This window comes from Ambystoma mexicanum, chromosome 13, assembly GCF_040938575.1.
Source record: "Ambystoma mexicanum isolate Mex_15411 chromosome 13, UKY_AmexF1_1, whole genome shotgun sequence".
NCBI classification, from domain to species: domain Eukaryota; kingdom Metazoa; phylum Chordata; class Amphibia; order Caudata; family Ambystomatidae; genus Ambystoma; species Ambystoma mexicanum.
The window spans coordinates 163,064,057-163,077,646 of record NC_090938.1 but is presented as its reverse complement, the minus strand read 5'-3'; the positions used below and the strand labels follow the sequence as shown (position 1 = coordinate 163,077,646).

The 13,590-nt window shown below is 44.3% G+C and overlaps 1 long non-coding RNA gene across 1 annotated transcript in view; it reads right to left on the bottom strand.

The window, feature by feature from the left end:
• Positions 1-5,543: 5,543 nt before the first annotated feature.
• The window catches only part of LOC138521031 (uncharacterized), a 339,869-nt gene continuing 331,822 nt past the window's right edge, over positions 5,544-13,590 (bottom strand). Inside the window, exon 3 of the long non-coding RNA XR_011282919.1 lies at positions 5,544-5,725. This is a non-coding gene — a long non-coding RNA (uncharacterized lncRNA). The remainder of the gene's footprint in view (positions 5,726-13,590) is intronic.

The following is a 13,590-nucleotide window of genomic DNA, read 5'->3' as shown; positions in this document are numbered from 1 at the left end:
GAAGATAGTAAAGAAGAGGAGGGGAAAAAGATAGTGGCAATCGAGTAGACAAAGGAGAGGGTACAAAGAGGGGTATGGGGAAGAGAGAAACCAGGGAGGTGGTCATGGAAGAAAGAAAACAGTGGAGGAATGTAAAAGAAAGCAGGGAGTAGGAACCACAGAAAAGAGAAAGAGGACGCAAGAAGGGAAGAAGGAGAGGGGAAGAACCTGGTGGAGTGGTGAGGAAGTGGGAAGGAAGAAACAGGAACAAATAATAATACCCATCTTGGAGAGCCCAGTCAAATTACAATCCCAACTGAGTGGTTTGTTCCAAAAGAAAAGAGAGTGGGCAAACATGTTCTAAGTTTTCATCATCTGTTGATCACCCAGAACTGACACCTGGGCGCATATTGCTGAAAGTCTTGTTTAACTTGACTCTCCTGCTTTGACTCTCCATTGCTGCGTAGAGTCTCTTCCATTTGGGGCACTACGTTCTCCTGAAAGGGCATTGCCCTTGGCAAAGGGGAGCCAGTTGCAGTGCCTTCTGATTATTTATGGTCAAAACATAAGGAAGGGGCTTTAAAGGCCTGGCACAATGAATGAGAGAAAGTGTCTGTGAACGTGTCTGTGAAAGTGTTGAGAGGACTACAACACTTTCACAGACAAGTGTCGCTTCAGCTAGAAGCCAATCATGTAACAGCATCTCGTGCAGAGCATTTAACTTCCCAGTATGATGTATGACAGTAACCAAACAGTTGTATCCCCTGGTTGCCTCTTTTTTTCTGTTTTATGTATGTTTGTATTGTTTAGCGCCCCTATGCCCACTGGCTCTCATCTTTTGCGCTATATAAATAAATTAAGAAAATAAAGACAGAGGCAGCATCTAGGCAGGGGGCATGGGTTATATGGGCACTTGCCCTACAGTAGTGGCACATGCCGATGTGTCAGGCCAATATGTGGATGCATCTACCTCACTGATGGCAGCATAATGTAAATGGAGACACGATGGCATAGATATAGAAGAAAGGATTCAGCTCAGCAATCCCTGATGCAAATGGCCAACAGTGTGCCTGCCTCAATACACCCTTGCTCTTCTCCTCTACACATATCAACCCCACACGTGCAAGGGACGTATAATGACACCATGTTCATCCGTGCCAGTGTGTGCCACACTGGAAACCTACTCTTCTTCCATGTCTACAATTGACACCATCATCATGCAGTCCACAACAGCAAGATGCTTAAGCTGCCGGCCATCTTTATATATAAAGCTGAATGTATGTGTGTGTGTGTGTGTGTTTGTCCAGCTATACAAAGTCACACAGTTGAACCCACTATTACCCCATTTTGCATGGATTCCTCATTTGTCTGGGGCAAGATTGTAGTCTGTTTGGATGCACAAAATGTATTCCGTAGACACCCTCATTTTCTGATGCTCACCCCAATTTACTACAGTAGGTACTAGAAGGAGGCAACATTTGGAAAAGTTTCTGAAGCAAAATGTTTTATATGTTGGTCATTCCTTTACAATTTAGCATTAATGTATACAGTTTGAAAGTGTTTATTAAAGCATTTTTAAAGGTAATTAAATATATTACTTTTTTTATCACGCCACTCCAAATATGGGAAATGGCAAAGTTACAGTTTACTTAAGTTCATACACGAGAAGAGAGCACAATCAATCAATCTTTCTTGGACATTTTCTCAAATATGCTGAAGCCATTAAGTGACTGAGACATGCCCCTCAAAAAACGAACATCACTTGAAAAAGTTCCATCTGATGCAAAGCGAAAATCAATATCAAGAGCTTCTGAAACACAACAACAAGCAGCAGCAGGCCTTGCCAACAACAGGACACAAGCAACTTTCCCCAGAGCAAATGATACACCAGAGCAAACTGAAGCAAGACTTGCCGACAAGAGGAGAAGAGCAACATCCTCCAGTGCACATGAGACACCAGAACAAACTGAAGCAAGACTTGCCGACAAGAGGAGAAGAGCAACATCCTCCAGTGCACATGAGACACCAGAACAAACTGAAGCAAGACTTTCCGACAAGAGAAGAGCAACATCCTCCAGTGCACATGAGACACCAGAACAAACTGAAGCAAGACTTGCCGACAAGAGAAGAGCAACATCCTCCAGTGCACATGATACACCAGAGCAAACTGAAGCAAGACTTGCCAACAAGAGGACAAGCACAACATCCTCCTGGCACATGAGACACTACTCAATCAGGACACGGGCAACACCTGGTACCCCAGCTAGTAATATTTATAAAATGCTGGGTGGGAACATCAGCAAGAGAGCCTGCTATTTGTATTTATTTGAGCTTATAAAGTGCTTGTGCCAAAGCGCTGCACAATTGACAATAGCGGCACAAACAATATGAGAAATACAATTCATGAGAAGGGATGCAGGAAGAAAGATATGCACAATTGAGTTCAAGAGAGTAGAGACGAAACAGGTTTTACGGTGGTTCTGAAAAATATGCAGTGACGGAGAAGAGGAAATAGTGAGAGGAATAGTTTCAAAGTTTAAGTGTGAAAGCGCGAAAGATAGGAAATGAGAAGAAGCATAAGGAGGAGCGCGAACAGCAAGGAGGGATTGAGACAGTGACCGGAAGGTGCAAGAAGGAATATAGAGAGCAGGAAATATGAAAGCACTTAAACACAATCACTAGAAAGTAAAACTAGAGATGAGAATCAAAAGAAAGAAAATAAATGGACAAAACAGAGGAAGTGATGGAGGTGGGAGGGCAAAGAAGGAAGAGATGACGGATAGTGGCATTATAAATAGAACAAAGTGGTGTAAAATGAGAAGTAGGAACACTGACTAACATGCCAGAAAAATAGTAAATATAGGAAGAAATAAGTGAGATAATATGGAGTTTAGTAGCAGAAAAAGATATTGAAGCGTTTGGTGATGGGAACGGCAGACAACACCTAGATTTTTGGAGGTATACGATCTGCCCGCAAACGTTTTGTTCGCGGGCAATCTACCCGCAGTAAAACTGCCCGGGCCCCTGTTTGGACCATTCATGGAATCCGGGGGCCCAAGCAGTTTTTGTCCCCCACCTCTATTGTTATGAATGCGAGGGAGCCCCCACAACTCCCAAGGCCGCGGATACCTGAACATGAGGAGTGGGGGACAACCTCACAACCCCCGCTCTTCATGTTCAAATAGGAAGCTCAAAAGGGAAGAAGGTAAAAGCCACCCCTATAATTAGGTAATTCCAGATTTTTAGCAGCAGTTTAAAAGGAAAGAGGAGTGGCGGGGAAGAGGAGGGAATGTGGAGGAAGAGGGGGAGGTCGAGTAACTCAGATTTAGTAGAATCAAGATAGAGAAGGTCAGGTACTTGAATGTGCATGTTGGGCAAGCCAGAGTGGGCTAGCTCATTGTCACACTGAGCAACAGCCTTAAACAGGCTAGCTGACCGACACCGTATGAGTGTTTACCAGCTGGATTTTTCATCAGGGCATTCATGTTACAATCTCACATTGTCCGTCTGGGCGTGCCAGTATCCTATGTTATAGAAGACCCTGTCTTGGCTTTCTTCCCTTCTCCTAAGATTCAAGATGATCCCTCTGCCTCCAAAGGAGGATGGATGTGCCTGATGGTGGGCTGCCTCTCTCTGACAACCGCAACGGTTGCCATCTACCACTAATGATCCTGTGTGTATTGTGGTGACCGCAGTACGGGCTATATTTCCAAATAATGCCTGTCCCACCTTTCTGCCCGATAAGGGGTTTGGAACGCACAGAGAAAAAAAATGGTCTCTTTGTTAGTGGACATTTACCTTCTCAAAAGCAGTGGCAATGGTTGTTTGTCGTCAATCCCCCAATCACCAAAAAGGTTTCATTGGGACTTAAGGATGTGGAGTAAGCAACACCCATGATCTGGTGGAGATTTGTAATTACCACTGCCAGTAAAGTGAATAAGGTATGGCGGTATTAGCCTGGTTAATACCACCAAACATATAACCATGTCCCATGTACATCTTGTCAGTTGTCTGCATCTCTTTGTGTTGTTTATGGGTCCATAGTTGCCACTTGTTTGTTTTTTGGTCACTTGCTCAGGGTGAGTGATGATTGTGTGTGTTGGTTTCTGAGGTGTGCACAGGAGTGCATGGTAAGGGCTGAGGAGTGGGTGAGCATTTCTTTCATGTTTTGGTTGGGAGAGTTGGGTCACTATTGAATGGTTGCGTGTTGTAGAAGTATTTGTCGCATTCCGCCCTGGTGTTGCTAGACGTTGCCAGTGTTGGACACGACATCATTTGCTTCCATCGTTGCCTTTGGGATTCAGCTCAAGTTTGCCTCTGGGCTTTCAGGTACGCCTCTGCATGCACATGTGTATCCTGAGAAGGGGTTGGGTATGTGTCCTGAGACATGGTGATTATGCTTAGCCTGTGGGTAAAAATGCCACCAGTCAGGGGTGGTGCTAGGTTTGTAAAAGATCCCGGGCTACGCTAAGTTTGGGAATGTCGGGACTCGGGGCTAGCTAGCCTTTTGGTTGTAGCACCTGAGCTTCTATCCAGGACTACAACAAAAAAGATCTGGGGCTATAGCCCCCTCCCCCCCCATCCAGCTTCCCCCTAGCAACACGCTGCCACCAGTTGCAGGATGCACATTGCCACTAGTTGCAGGATGTGCATGTGATGCAATCAATTTGCAGCAAGATCGACTTACCGAGTCGGCCACTTATCTGATGACGGGTGTTGCTGGCTGCTCTATATGGATATGAAATCTGGCTTCCCGTGTGAGGGGCTGCTGGTTCCTGGACATAGTTCTGACTGTTGTTTAGTATTTGATGCAATTGCGCAGGATTTGTGTGCCCGGCCGGCACCCACTGCAGCCATGGTTCAAGGAGTTGGAGCGTGTGCTGCATTGACCCTTATATTCGTCGCCCATGTGCTCGTGCCAAAATGCCTTTTCAAGGTGAGTGTTGTGACATACGAATCCAGTTGCCATTGCCACTATTTCCATTCCGTATGAAACAGAAAAAGGGGTGCTGCCAAGTTAGGGTGCAAGACCTGCTGCCTCATGTCTACTTGATATTCGCAGACAGCACACTACACAAAAATGCAAAGTAGCAATAATGTTCCAACCCATGATTAGTATCTATATACATTGTATATGCAAACTGACTGTGTGTTACAACATGCCACAGCGTAACAACAATGAGTTACCACTAAACTAATCTTGTGAGTATGGGTATTGATCCTGGACATCATCTTTTTATTGAGTGACACATCACAGGGAAAAGAGAGCATGCTGTCATTGAACGTGATTGGTCAATTGTGCAAAGAAGACTATAACAGTAATGAACTGACAAAATATCTTAGCACCTGCCCCAATTGAAAACACATGCTCATGGGCCTGTGCTTGCTTTTATAGAACACATTGTGGAATTATTTGGCAATGGATTTTAAACACTCCACTAAAAGCAGAGTTGCTTTTGATAATCTATTGATTCTGGCGCAACCTCTGCATTCTTACTTTCTGACTTCCATGAAGCTGAGAAGTGTCCACAATGAATGAAAAACATGTGTTACTGAAAACTGATGAAAAACTGGAAAATCTGTTTTTATAATGATTTAATAAAGGAGAGGACAAATAAGGTCTACAACCTATTGATCGACATGTTTCGACTGATTGCGATCCAACTTCAACACCAGTCTTCTTCAGGATCCCTGACATGTCGATTACGCTTGTAAACGTTCTTGATGTTCAGACACTCCATGTATGCTGAAATGGTCGACATAAACAACATTGTTAAGTTGTCAACATCTACTAAGCACTTTTTTGTGTAAAGGCCTCTCCTTGGTCGATGACACATATTATTAAAACAAAAATGCAGAGAAACAGCTCATTAAACATATTCTGCAGGACGGACTTGGGCCTTTGCATTGCTTTATTGTTGATACTCTCTTTATAAATGCCGGACTATACCATCGCCGGATGGAGAGGGGAGTGGTCTTAATTAAAGCAAGCACTGCATTGACAGCTTATACCCAGTCACTCTTAAATTAAGATGGATTTCTGAACTCTAACCTGGTGGGCAGAGGTTCAGAAGGCCAGCCTAGTTTCTTGGAACAGGGTAACCTTCTGGACAAGCCATACCAATCAAGGTAGCATTGGTGGCGGTCAAGACTAGGTCTCAGGAGGGATGAGGGTGACTGAAAGATCTCAATGAGCACACAGAGTAAAGGACACTTACAAATCACTCCCAGTCAGGTGTATATATATTAAAAATACAAATATATTTATTTCAAGGCCTTTGAGGTTCAACACACAGTAATAATCACAGTAACACTTCTAAGCCAACACAATCCTACTAAAACACATACATACAAGATCAAAGGGGCCTAAAGGGTTAATGCACGAAATGGGTCCACAACCTAAAAAGGGCAGTTAAGCAGGTAGTGCAAATAGTCTTTAGGCATTTCTGCATCAAACACAATCCTAACTGAAAGGCAGTCCAATCCCTACAATGAGAAGAGCCTAGTGCTCAAATGTACTTGCGGTGCTGGTGCACGCGGTAGCGCAGATGGCCGAAACAGGGTCTTTTGTAGGGGCTGTAGCAGCTCAGGAAGGTGTGTGAGGTGATGCAGAATAGGTTCCCACACAGGGGCACAGCTGCAATGAACTTGAGAAGTTCGTCACCACGGCTGGGCGACACGGCAACCACTGATTTTGGGCGCTCTCTCTTTACTCCAGACCTGGGAATGCCAAGTGTACGAAATTCGGTGTGAAAGTGCCATGAACACAGAGCTTGCGATGTACCCAAGTTTAAAGGGCTTCCTCAAAACGGCAGTGGTATCAGAGCAAAGGTCCTGTGCCAGCTGGTCAGCCCACCAGTTGGCCCAGGGACACTTCCGAGCAGGCTTACTTGCAGGGTTTGATGGAGGTGCCGAGAATAGTTGGTCCCACTATTCCAATGGGTCAAAGCACCTTCGCAGACCTTCTAGGACGACCAGATGTAGAGGGGTCCCACGGGACAACAGCGGGCTCAGGGTGCCAAAACTTCAAGCGGGTCACCAGCGGTTCCTCGTCTCAGCTTCTTAGTTTCAGGATACTTGGATACTATCCTTCGTTCAGTGAGAACTCCAGAGATCAACATGATATGGGTGTTTGTAGCCTTCTCTTATCCAAAATCTCCTTTGCACCAAAACGAAAAGGACCCAATGGGAGATCTTCTCACATACAGGCATACCATATATGGACAATTCATAGACCACGGTGGTCCCAGGCATTCACAGCACGCCAGACTCTCTGGCACCCAGAATGTGTATTGGAACCAGACAGTGCAGCCCACATCCTGGAAGCACACACAGAAGGCATGCAGAAGCCAGCGAAAGCTTGGTGTTTCGCGGGAGAATGCATGCCTAAATAAGAACTGACTGGGGTCAGCTCGACCTGGGGAAGGTGAAAGGGCAAGATTGCCAAAGGACAGGACAAAGAACCTTGTGGCATTCCCATTTTGGAGCCAAGCCACCTCTTTGTGCCAAACGCGGTAAACAAGGTTTGCATGGCAGGAAAGGGTTACAAATATATGAAAGGATCAGCAGCCACCCGCCCTGTCCAAGGCACACCTGCACTTCTCCTAAAAAAATCCTCCAAGAGTATCCAGGGCCTTTAGAAATGACAGGAAGACCCAAGTGCACTATACTGGAAGGTACATTGTGCACTTGCAACAAGTTGCATAAAAGTTGCAGCATTGACAAGGACTAAGGGAAACAAATTCTCCAAGTGCGGACTGTTTTTAAGGGCATGTCAGTTTCCCCATGATAAAGTGAGCGAAAAGCCCAGGGGAGTGCAGCAGAAGGCTGTGCTCCTCTGTCAAAGTCAGACTATGGTGTTTAACATCGGCAGAAAGTTGGGGGGTACACAACTGGAGGGAAAATTACACATGAAATGGAAATCTTTCCCAACAGAGCTTAATACCAAAGAGGTTTCTCAGCACAGACCTGAGATTCGAACCTGTGTTGCTCTGCGTCGCATTCCTTCCAAGACAAGCACTTTGCCACTGAGCTATACTACTACTGCATACAACTCTGAAATATACAATAGGGCTGGCCAGTGCACCATTTGCACTGGTGCACAGCCCCCTTGAAATACAAAGGTCATGTTTGTGGGTAAGGACCGGTACAATCCTTGGAATCAGGCCCATAAATAAGTGGCATCCTATGTGTTTTTTTTTTGCTTACGTGATTCTTCGGAATCGACCCCAGTGTTCCGATCAGCCCGTTAGTTGGCCAAGTTGCTTATGATTTTCCAAAGTATTGTTGCTTTTTGCATCAAAGTCATTTTCAAAGAGGGAAAACCTGCACTTGCTTCATCACTCCAATTCATGATGGCTCACATATCCAAACAATTCTATCATATCGTTTATCAGCCAATCAAGCTTGTTTTTTTTAGAAATTCCATAAAGTTTTTACCCAAAAAAAATAATGTTAAAAACACCCTGGGACTCATTTTCAATGGGGGTGTAACGTTAATGGAAAGCGCAAAAGCCTTAAGGCATGTACGCCTTCTATTAACGTAAGCCCCCATTTTTAATAATTTGTATGTCAGAGAGGGGCGGATTCCAACTTCCCCTTCCTTTCTGCCATTCAAATGTTCCAGAATTTGCGTTGGAATGGATTTTCATGCCGGGGCAAATGTTGGAGATCCCTATGGGGTCTGCCTGCTTCATGCACTAGCATAAAGCAGGTGGACCCCATATGGATCCATGGCACAACACCACATGACGTTCACCTCCCGAATCTCGCACCCAAGCACAGTGAACCGTACATCTGAACTGAAGCTGCCAACAGCACATCACAGTTCCCTTGCTCTTTCTCCCACTCCTCCACTAACCCACCCCTCTTCCTATTTTTCACCGAACCGTCAGAGGGCCAAGAGACCACGCAAGTGGCACCTGCGCGCGGTATAAAAACCTATAACATTAACATGTCGCCTGAAATGCTGGCATGGCAGGCAGGATTGATAATTAGAAATAAATGCTGTCCGACATGCTTGCCCGCAGTATGGCGTTCATTTTTAATTGTGAACACTACTTACCATCCGCCCATTGTAAGCACTGTTCACAATGATAACTAAACGCTGTCTGACATGCAAGCATGTCGGAAGGCATTGATTTTCAATTGTGGGTGCGACTTAATGTTCAAAATTTGGCAGTGGGGACCCACTTAGGTTAACGTGTGAATGTAAGCGGTCCCTGCCGGCAAATGACTCTTTTTTTAATTTTTATCAACTGTTCCACATTTAACATATTTGTTTTAATTTTATTTTGTCACTGAACCACATACATTATATGACAGGTAGTGTTCTTTATTGATTATGTTATTTTTTTCTAAGTTTTATCATATTCCGAATTCTTAATCCATGCCAACCCATATTTTCCTCGAGTTCAATACTTTCATCAAATACCTTTTAAATGTCGAGTTGTATAGTAGTTTCCTGAAACATGCAGTCCAACTATCCTCACAGCCCTCACCCCCATCGCCTCCAGCAATGTTCAAAATCTTCATTGTCTTGCACTACATGTTGATAGCCATTTTCTGCATCTATTCATACTGTGTGCATAAGGCATTGCGGAGAGGACGTTTCACCCAAAATGCACTGCGAACAGGGGCAGACTGGCAAGGGGCCAAAGGGGCAATTGCCTACCAGGCTGGCTGTGATGCTGCCCAATGGGCTGGAGCTCCAAAATGTAAAACAAATAATAAGCCAGCCACATAGGAACCGGGTGCGGCAAAGCCTTATCCAATTCTGGGTAAATGGGGCAAGGCATTCGTCTTGATGTCAGCAATGTTGTAGATGTGCCTGGAGGGCCCGCACACGTGGGCCTCCACAGTGAGTGACAGGAAGCGGAGTCTAGGCTGAAGAGGCATGTCAATAGCACCCATTGCCAATGTATGCATTTAAATAACAGATTCTGTGTCCCTGGGTGGTAATGTTAGCACGACTGCATCCCATTCACCATTGGTCGGTTAAAAGCCACAGCAGCTTATCACCATGGTGAATTTCTGCATCACCAGTGTGTTCATACAAAAAGAGTTTATTAGCACCCTGAATAGCAGCCACGGAAGTCATGTACATGGTGATTATAGAAATGGCTGCCGGACTGTTTGTGGTACTTACCTTTGAACACAGTTGAAAAACACACATAGAAAGATGTAATGTTCAGGTACTAATTATTAGAAGGCTACAAACTAAGGAGGCCATTCAGAGTTAGATAGATTTTTTTATATATCGACGAAGAAAGTGAGCACATCCGATGGCGGCAATGTAAAACGTTTGTTTTAACATTTGTTATCAGCCATTTTTGCCATCAGTGTAAATGGAGAAATGGATTATGTACAGTATTGGCTAGTATTTTGTATTTGTATTCATTGTGTTTAATATAGGGCCAAAGCGCTTGACATAGGACAGTCAACAAGATAATGAATCAGAATGCAAATCAGAGTTCATAAACAGTAACATTCAAACTATGTTCATAAATAGTAACAATCAATTAGCATTCCTGGGAGTAAACAGTCAATTTGTTTTATAAACATTAACAATCAATTTGCGTTCATAAGAGTAAATTATTCAAAGCAGATTAAATCAATTAGAGGACATTAGCAGGTGGGTTTTTAGAGAGAAACGGAACAGAGGATAGGAAGTAATGGAGCGAAGAGACAGGGGGAGCATGTTCCAGTGAAAAGGGGCTAGATTTTCTTTATGCACATAAGGGCCACGCCTAGCCCTTTTGTGCATTATATGGGTAAGGTGATGATAGGAGGCAATCAGAGATGCCCACTTTTTACCCCCTCAGCATATCCATTTGTAAAAAAAACTCTATTGAAGGGAAGCACCTGTTCTTCCATTATGTACAGTAAAAAGAAAGCTTTAAAAAATGTGTGGCTATTTTGCCTCCAACGTTAAGGTGGAGGTAAAGATAGGCGGATTTTCTGCAAAGCTGCTGCCTAAAATACCACCGCTGGTATTCCCATGGAATACCACAAATAGTATTTGATCAAACCCTGATTTGGGTGGTCAGTAAAATCCAGAATATTTGCTAAATACTGACAATTTTACTGTTACCACCCAACTCTGAATGACCCCCTAACGCTGTGATAATTTTTCATTGTGTTGTCTAGAACACTCTTCTCTTATGTGACCAACAAAAGACACACTTGCAAATCACTAGAATCAGAAATATAGATACAAAGTCAATGATCACAGAGGCATCCTTCCACCTATACTTTACACACTGAAACACATTATTCCAGTCACAGCAACTGAAAAACACACACAAACACACACTCCCCAAATATAATAGGTCACTCTTGCTCCCTCTCCATCACCAGGTCCAAAGCATATTCTCCTTGCAGTTCTCCCTGCTTCCATTAGTTGAAATATACCGCTGACTTTCCAAGAAAGTGCAACTTGGGAGCACAAAAAAAGCCATGTCCCCATGCCGCCTTTCGCTCTGCATTCTCCAAGTTCAGACCCCATAACCACAATTACCAGCAAGGCCCAGACTACGGCTTATCGTCGTGTCTGGCAAAGGCTGACTGGCAAATCAAGGTGGTCTACTGTCTAACTATAAGCCAGGGCAAGAGAAGTTGGTGAGTGGCAAGGAATATACTTTTTTTTTAAAACAATTTTTATTGATTTTATTTCCACAACTAACACAAACCAAACTTACAGCGTTCATAACAATATTATGCATATCTTTTTATCTTGTCCACTGTGTTTCACCCCTCACCTCAAGCCTACTTTCCTTCTTATTCCGTATCTTCATCATGTGGTGAGGTTTTTGTATCGCTTACTCCTGGTGGGTCCTGGTCATTATCCTCATCATTTGTAGGACCAAATAACTCTGCAATTAGTTGTTTCCAAGCCATAATGTTTCCTGCTTCCTCCTCCCCCCGACATTGCTCGCCTCTTGCCATACTGTTGTTTCCGCTTCTGCCCATTTTTGTAGATCATTACACCACATTTCTATTCTTGGCCTGTGACATGCTTTCCATTTCATTGCAATTTTCCTCTTCGCTAGTATATACACCAGGTCTTTCAGCTTGCTCACATGCTTTTGCTTGTGTGGTCTAGTGAACCCTCCTAGTAGGCATGCCCATGCTGTATCTATCTCTACTTTGATCCCTTTATCTTCCATCCTATGTGCTATTTCACCCCAAAAACATTCTATTTCTTGGCATGACCAGAACATATACACCATTCCAGCATTTTCTTCATTACATTTGGGGCATGCTTGTTGCCCTGCGTTTTTAAATTTCGCTATTCTCTGTGGCGTCACATACACCCTATGGGTGACATACAATTGTATCTGCTGTAGCCTAGCATTCCTCGACACTTTTTTGTGGTACCGTTGGGCACGCTCCCACATCCCATCACTCATTGGGGTCCCCACTTCTTCCTCCCAATGTTGTCTAAATTGTACCACTTCCTTTCCCACCTTGGTCATAACCAGCTCATATAGTCTTGATATTTCGTGGCCCCCCTCTGCTATGTGTATATATTGTATCTATGACGGTATCAGGCTCACTCGATAGTTTGTCTTCCGACCATGTCTCTTTGATCCGCTGCACCACTCTATGATATGTAATATACTGTCCTGCATGTACCCCTGCCTGCTTCTTCCAAATTTACAAGGGGTTCCTGGGAGTCCCTCTGCCAGACATTAGTCCTGGTTACGAAAGACTTACCCAGAGTTTTTAGCTCGCTATCTTTCACAGAGAAGAAATATCCCAAACATATCAGTCTTTGTCCTGCCCTGGTTGCTGTTGGTACTCTTGTTCAGAGGAGAATTGCCTAGCATTTCGGTGCTGGACTGCCCCAGGGCAGGACAAAGACTGATATGTTTGGGATATTTCTTCTCGGTGAAAGATAGTGAGCTAAAGACTCTGGCTAAGGCTCTTGTAACCAGGACTAATGTCTGGCAGAGAGTCTCCCATGACCCCCCTTGTTATTTGCATATTTCAAGTAACTTTGGGTCTCACCCAAGTTACTAGGGGAATCCAGACGTGGACCCCTTGCTCACTATTCTTAGAGAGGCACAGCTACACCCTACTGATGAGGTTCAACCAGACCGAAACACGTGTATGGGGTTGCTGTTGGTACTATTGTTCAAAGGAGAATTGCCTAGCATTTCGGTGCTGGACTGCCCCATGGCAGGACAAAGACTGATATGTTTGGGATATTTCTTCTCTGTGAAAGATAGTGAGCTAAAGACTCTGGGTAAGGCTCTTGTAACCAGGACTAATGTCTGGCATAGAGTCTCCCTGGATCCCCTTGCTATTTGCCCCTGCTTCTTCCGCCATCTCCTCAAAATCCCTTATGTTCCCTTCTTGCCATATGTCTCCCAGGGTCGCTATCCCAACAGACTCCCACTGCCTCCTGATCATTAATCTGAGTTGTATTTCTTTTCCGGCCAAAGCTACCAATGGCACCTGTAGGGAGCATGGGTAAGGGTCCTCCATCATTTTACAAGCTCTTCGCCATATCTCCCATCCCAGTATCATCACCTCGGACGCCCACCATGTCTACTTTAGGTAACCACATCATCTCTTTGAGGAAGAATGGGACACAATCTTGTTGGA